The 6,000-nt window shown below is 33.4% G+C and overlaps 1 long non-coding RNA gene across 1 annotated transcript; it reads right to left on the bottom strand.

Moving 5' to 3' along the window:
- Positions 1-1,354: 1,354 nt before the first annotated feature.
- LOC129285919 (uncharacterized) lies at positions 1,355-3,161 on the bottom strand. The gene is made up of 2 exons (XR_008587416.1): positions 2,856-3,161; positions 1,355-2,512 (listed from the first exon to the last, which is right to left on the bottom strand). It is a non-coding gene; the product is annotated as an uncharacterized LOC129285919 (long non-coding RNA).
- Positions 3,162-6,000: the final 2,839 nt, after the last annotated feature.

Raw genomic sequence — 6,000 nt, 5'->3', positions numbered from 1 at the left:
TATTGGCAGAGCCTATTCCTTATACTAATAATAATAAAAAAAAAATAATTTTAAGTTTTTATATTTTGCTCACGTTTTGCTACTGGTTCATGTACTTTTTTCCCAATGTTTTTTATCCTTGTACTTTTATTTTTTATTATTTTATATGTCCTTCCATGAATAAATATATAAATCTTATAAGGACCTAAATATTAAAAAACAAAAGTACAAGAACTAAAAATACTGAAAAAAAAAGTATAGAGATTTATAACCAAATACGAGTAAAATATAAGGGCCTAAAGTTATGTTTTCAAAAAAAAAAAAGAAAAGAAGATCTGCATGTTTTTCTTTGTAGCCAAACAAAATGAACAGTTCATTGCCTTGAGATGCTCCTTCTAGCAATATCAATAATATCATTATAAAGGCGAGTGTTCATATGTTCACGAGTAATCAGCTTGATAGCTTGAATGCAATCCGAGATGACAATAACGTTGGGAGCCCCAAAATGTATGTTTAAAATCCATGGAACTTTCTACTTAAACGTGAAAGTTTATTTTTATTTGTCGGTGGTAAATATTGAAAGATTAGTAGTAACACTTCCACATTTTTGCGTTACATTTTGAAATGCCAGCATCAAATCTCAAATTTTTGGAGCCCAAGCTTAAAACTGTCAATATATAAGAAACACTACACAAGTATCTGTATTATTTATATCCTTATCCTTCCCTAAAGAAAAAGCATGTACACAACTTTGTTCATTCATTAGGATATATTCAGAATACATCAGACAATACATTCATAGCAAAAGATAAATTTTCTTCCAAAATCATCAGATTTCATATTCATTGAAAACATGCCTTGATTTTGTGTCACATATAAACGAGAGGCTTTACATAAATCCGAGAGTTGGCATCAAGGAGGGTTTGCATTACTGTCAACATAAGACTGACAAGTACTCTAAATAGCAACTATACTGATATATAAATTAAACATAAATTAAATGTGAAAATCAACAAGTTACTATTGCAGCTGACATGAGTAGAATCGGTAACAAGTGTCATCTCCACAACACCATAGACATCCCAGCTAGTCTAAAAAAAGAGAGAATTGAATATAGTGCATTGAAAGCTTCCATCAACAGTGCATGTGCTAAACAAAAATCATGCGCTATAACTACAATATCTATATCAATGTCGTCTTGAAGGATTCTCCGTCTGTCCTTGTTGAGGAAATTTTAAATCTTACAGAAGAAGTAATAGCATGTAAAATCACCAGAAGCCAAGTCATAATGATGGTGCAAAAGAACACTTTATGCAAAAGCCAAAAATATTTCGGTGTCGTTATTCAAAGGCACAGTTCCATGCCTTTCAGGGAGTTACACCAGTGAACAGCCTCATCATAAAAATGACCCTCAAACATTAAATACAAAACAGTTTGATGAAAATCATACTCTATTCGCAAATATTAATAATTCTGTAATCACTGATTCTAGGTCATAAGTAAAGAGCTACAAATGACTACAACTACATTTTTTCACTTCTTGACCTCTTCATATTCAGCCTCAGGAGCCTGGTCACCACCCTGAGATCCTCCAGAAGAAGATGAACTGCCACTAGAACCACCTGACATATGTGACCAATCTTGGAGACTGCCCTGTTAGCAGCATCAACCTTGGCCTTAATTTCCTCCACATTGTCCCCTGACATACTGTCCTTAAATCTGCAACTGCATCCTCAATCTCTTTGGAACCTTCACTTGGAACTGCTCACCTAGTTGTGACTTAAGCGTAGCATGAGCTTCAGGGGTCAAGTTTTTGATAAAAGACTTGGTTAGTTTAAATGCAGACAAGGTCTCAAGGACCTTCACACAAAACTTCCTCACTTCTGCCTGCCTTCCCTGTGTTTGCTTGGCATGTTTGCAACCAACTCTTTCACTAGATGAGGTAGTTTATCTGACGAAGACTTCAATATTTCTGTTATCAAATCAAGGGCATCGACTAAAGACGAAAGTCGGACTTGGCACTTCCACATTTCTCAACAAGGAAGCCAAACAAGCTATGGCCTATCCATGGTTGCCTTTTAAGTGTTTCTTTTAAGAATCCAGATTTGATCTGAGCCTTCTTATCATCGAAGTATGATACCAACACTTCACGAAAAAATTGGAAAACCCTCTTGGAGTTCAGATTCGGAGAACTTTCTAGAATCAATGATTTTCAAAACTTAGAATGTTGAAGTTTGGGCAAGGGAAGAAACCATTTTCTGCCTGGTCCAGGAGGCTGATTGCTTTGACGGATTAGATGCAGACTTTTTCCTTTTAATTGGTTTTGAAGCTAATTTCAAATTCCTTTCCAACAGAGATTGGAGGGTGGATAATTGGAGACGCCATCACCCTTTTGGACAATCCTTTGCTTTGAATATTTGTTTTTTTCAGTATTCCCCAGATACACTGTCCAAGCTGTTCACTAACTTCAGCTGTATGCGGATTAACAAAGCTTGGGCCAAACTGGAGTACACCATAAGAATCAGGGGCTTACCTGTAAAGTATATCAAAAGAGTTCACTAACTTCACCGTGAGTACTTTTTTCTGGGTTTTTTGTGAAGTGGGGTTAGCCAGGATTAATATAAATCAATAACTAATCAAGAGATAAAAGAGTTCAATTGAACTAGGTAAATCAAACTCAGCATAGAAATGTTGGAAACCTCTATCTTAATAAACCTAAAACCACCGAAAATACAGAAAATACACCACAAATGGGATTAAACAGACTAACGGAGTTGTATTGCAAGCAGAATAAGGAGCTGAAATTACAGAGTACATGAAAAAACACAAAATACGATGAAACAACACACACATACACCCAGTACAGCAACACAAACCTAAGCTACACATGAACAAATGATGAAGCAAGATGAACTTCCTCCACCCCAATCTAGCATTCGAGAGCTCAGAGCTCTCCGCACCACTCCAATTTTCAAAAATACTCCACAGTTTCCTTCTACACGAACATATAGATTTAAAAAGCCAAAAAGTCAATTGCCCCTGCCAAAACACTAGCTTTGCTCCTTATTTGATGTTTCAGCTGGTGTTTACCTACAGGATTTTCTCTTGAACCCATCTTTTCTGCCTTTTGCCATTCTTTTTATATCTCCTTTTTGTGAGTTGTCATAGTGACAGGAGATGGGGTCTTATCAGAAAACAAGGAGAAACTTCTGGATTAGAGTTTTAACTCCACGCCCTTAAAGTGAATATTTTCTAATAAATGCATATGCATCACTGAAATAATCATTTGAGACAATTTCTATGCAAATGTTTTTTTTATAGTCTAAATTCAAAGTATTTTATCATGATTTTGGAACTTTTTTTTTTGAACTATGCTAGTTTTAGCTTAATAATTTTTTAATTTGATTAAGTCAGTCGAATTTTCAAACGTAAGAAAAGAGGTTAGAATGTTTAGAACATGTGAGAGGGTAGAGAACTTAATGATACCTTGAGAGTTTTATTAATTTGTTTGTTGATTACAAATGAGAAGTGAAGAGGTATTCACAAAATTTTTTTTTAAGTTTAGAGTTTTCTCACTTTTTTAATAAACGGTAATATCAATTCAATACTATAGTGTACATCCATTGTTCAAAATATTCAATAAAGATATCTATAAGAAATATCTATATTTACAATAATATTTTTAAAGAAAATCTTCAATATATGTGTGAAATATTTTAAAATATTTTAGACATCTTCACATTCTTTCATAAGTTTCTAAAAACTTTTAATCCTTGTAGATCTCTTTAGATATTTTTAAATTGTTCCAGGTATTTCTAGAATATTTCAAACATCTAAATTTTTTTTAACATTTTGGGCTCTCTTGAATTCTTTACATCATCATTATGTCTCCAAAATAACTTAACCTCGTGGGTTTCTCATTTTTTTGAACACAAAATGTAGGAGTGTTTAGCTTGTACCCATCTTGATTGACCCGATAAAGTCCCGATCAAATTGGGACGAGTCTCGTCTTGGCCCGAAAACAATCGAGATGAGATGGGATATGAATTACCATCGGGACGTCTTATCCCGTCCCAAATATTATATATATTATTATTTATTTTTAAAAATATACATTAAATATATTAATTATATTACTATAATTTATACTTATATTAATTATATCAATTATAATTTTAATACTTGCAATTATTATATAAAACTAAAATTTTTATATTGATACTTTTAATGACATAAAGCAAATAGGACGATATCTTTTTTATAATATATTAATTATATTAATACAATTTCTTCTTATATCTATCTATTTAATAATTTTTATTTATATCTATGTCTTGTTTTATTTTTGAAAGAGTAATTAGCTTAGTACATCTTAACTAAAGTAAAGAACAATGATTTGATATTGTGCTGAACATGTCTATTGTTATTCTTATAGTATAGAGATCACTTGTAATTGCTATCATAACATGTAGTTGTGATTAATATAATTCAATAATTGATTTTAAATTGTTGTGATTTATATACTTGTATTGTTTTGATTTTAAATTTCATAAATTATATGATCTAAAATTTTAATGAATGTTATTAATAGATCTTTTTTCGACATTATCTGATATATTAGGATGATGGGATGTCTTGATCTCGTCTTGATTCCTAACGGGACGGGACTATTTTCAGGATAGGACGGAACACGAGACAAAAATTTAATCAGATCTTTTTTCAAGATGGGCCATGAGACAGGAATGTCCCGATCCTATCCTGTGAACACCCTAACAGGATGTGATAAATTGCTTTTATTTTTCACCACGGCTGGTGAATGTAAAAAGTTGGCCCACCATATTATTAACAGTATAATCAACCTGGACTTGCCTGGATTTTCATGAAGGAAGATCTCCAACAATGAAAGGATCCGCAACTTGAACAGCACAAGTTGGGAATGAGCAGTTTCATCACCAGCCTGATTCTTTCTCTCCTTGAAAATCTGGGCAAGATATGTATCCATTCTAAACATTGCATCATCATCCATACCATCATCAGAATCATCAGAAGCTTCAGGATGATATCACCCCTCTCCTCAACCTCCACTACTGCCTCTGAGTCATTGTTTGCCCATCACTCTCAGAAGTTTCACCCATCTCATCCTGATCAATTTCTTCATCTTCAAAATTGATAAAGTCATCGTTGTCGTCATCATCATCTTCATTCTCTCCACCTGGATGTCTGGGAGGTTTTAGACTTTTTCTAATGACGCGCAACATCTTCATGAGTCCATCATCAGTGACATCATTGCAAAAATATTTGAATACCTGCATATAGAGAATGTTAAATTATGGTCCTAATAAAAAATGTAACTGGGTAATGATTAAATTAGGGACCCTTCAGAAGGAAACCATAAGCTACATTACAACTTAGCAATTAGAGAGATCTTCTCTTCTCTTCTCTTCTCTCTCTCTTTTTTTTTTTTTTTCAGGTACTTTTTTCCCGGGGGGTGTGGTGAAGGTGCCCCCGCGCCCAGTATATCTTTGTGCATTTGAGTGGTAGTATTATACAATTCCACACCAGTATTTACCTAATTGTCCTTTGTCATGATGGCGTAATACTAATGGGCAATCAAAGACAACAGACCCATTCTTACAATCCAGTATCAAAGCAAGATGCACTAAGTTTAATTTTGTTCTTGTTTAATGCATATGGAGCTATATATATATATATATGTAAGTATACATTGCAAGTATCTTAATAAATGACTTGAGGTAAAAGATTTGGTAAACAACATTGTCAACAAAAAATTGATGATGTGAAAACTGACAAGGATATCTTCATTTCACGATGTTTTAGACTCGCTTAAATAAATAAGCAACAGTACTCTACAGAAGAACCATCATTTTGGAAGTGTGATAGCAAAAGAAGTTGGACATAGCATGGGCAGTTAGCACAGCAAACCACTTTACACACGACAAGACTTTGAATAATGAATGGAGTTTTTTGAAATGGGATGCTTAAATATCAGCTGCAAGGAAG

Source organism: Prosopis cineraria, unplaced genomic scaffold (genome assembly GCF_029017545.1).
Source record: "Prosopis cineraria cultivar Desert tree isolate PC_DT_omini unplaced genomic scaffold, ASM2901754v1 PC11, whole genome shotgun sequence".
Lineage (NCBI taxonomy): Eukaryota > Viridiplantae > Streptophyta > Magnoliopsida > Fabales > Fabaceae > Prosopis > Prosopis cineraria.
The sequence above is the reverse complement of the archived record's forward strand: the minus strand, read 5'-3'. Positions and strand labels throughout refer to the sequence as shown.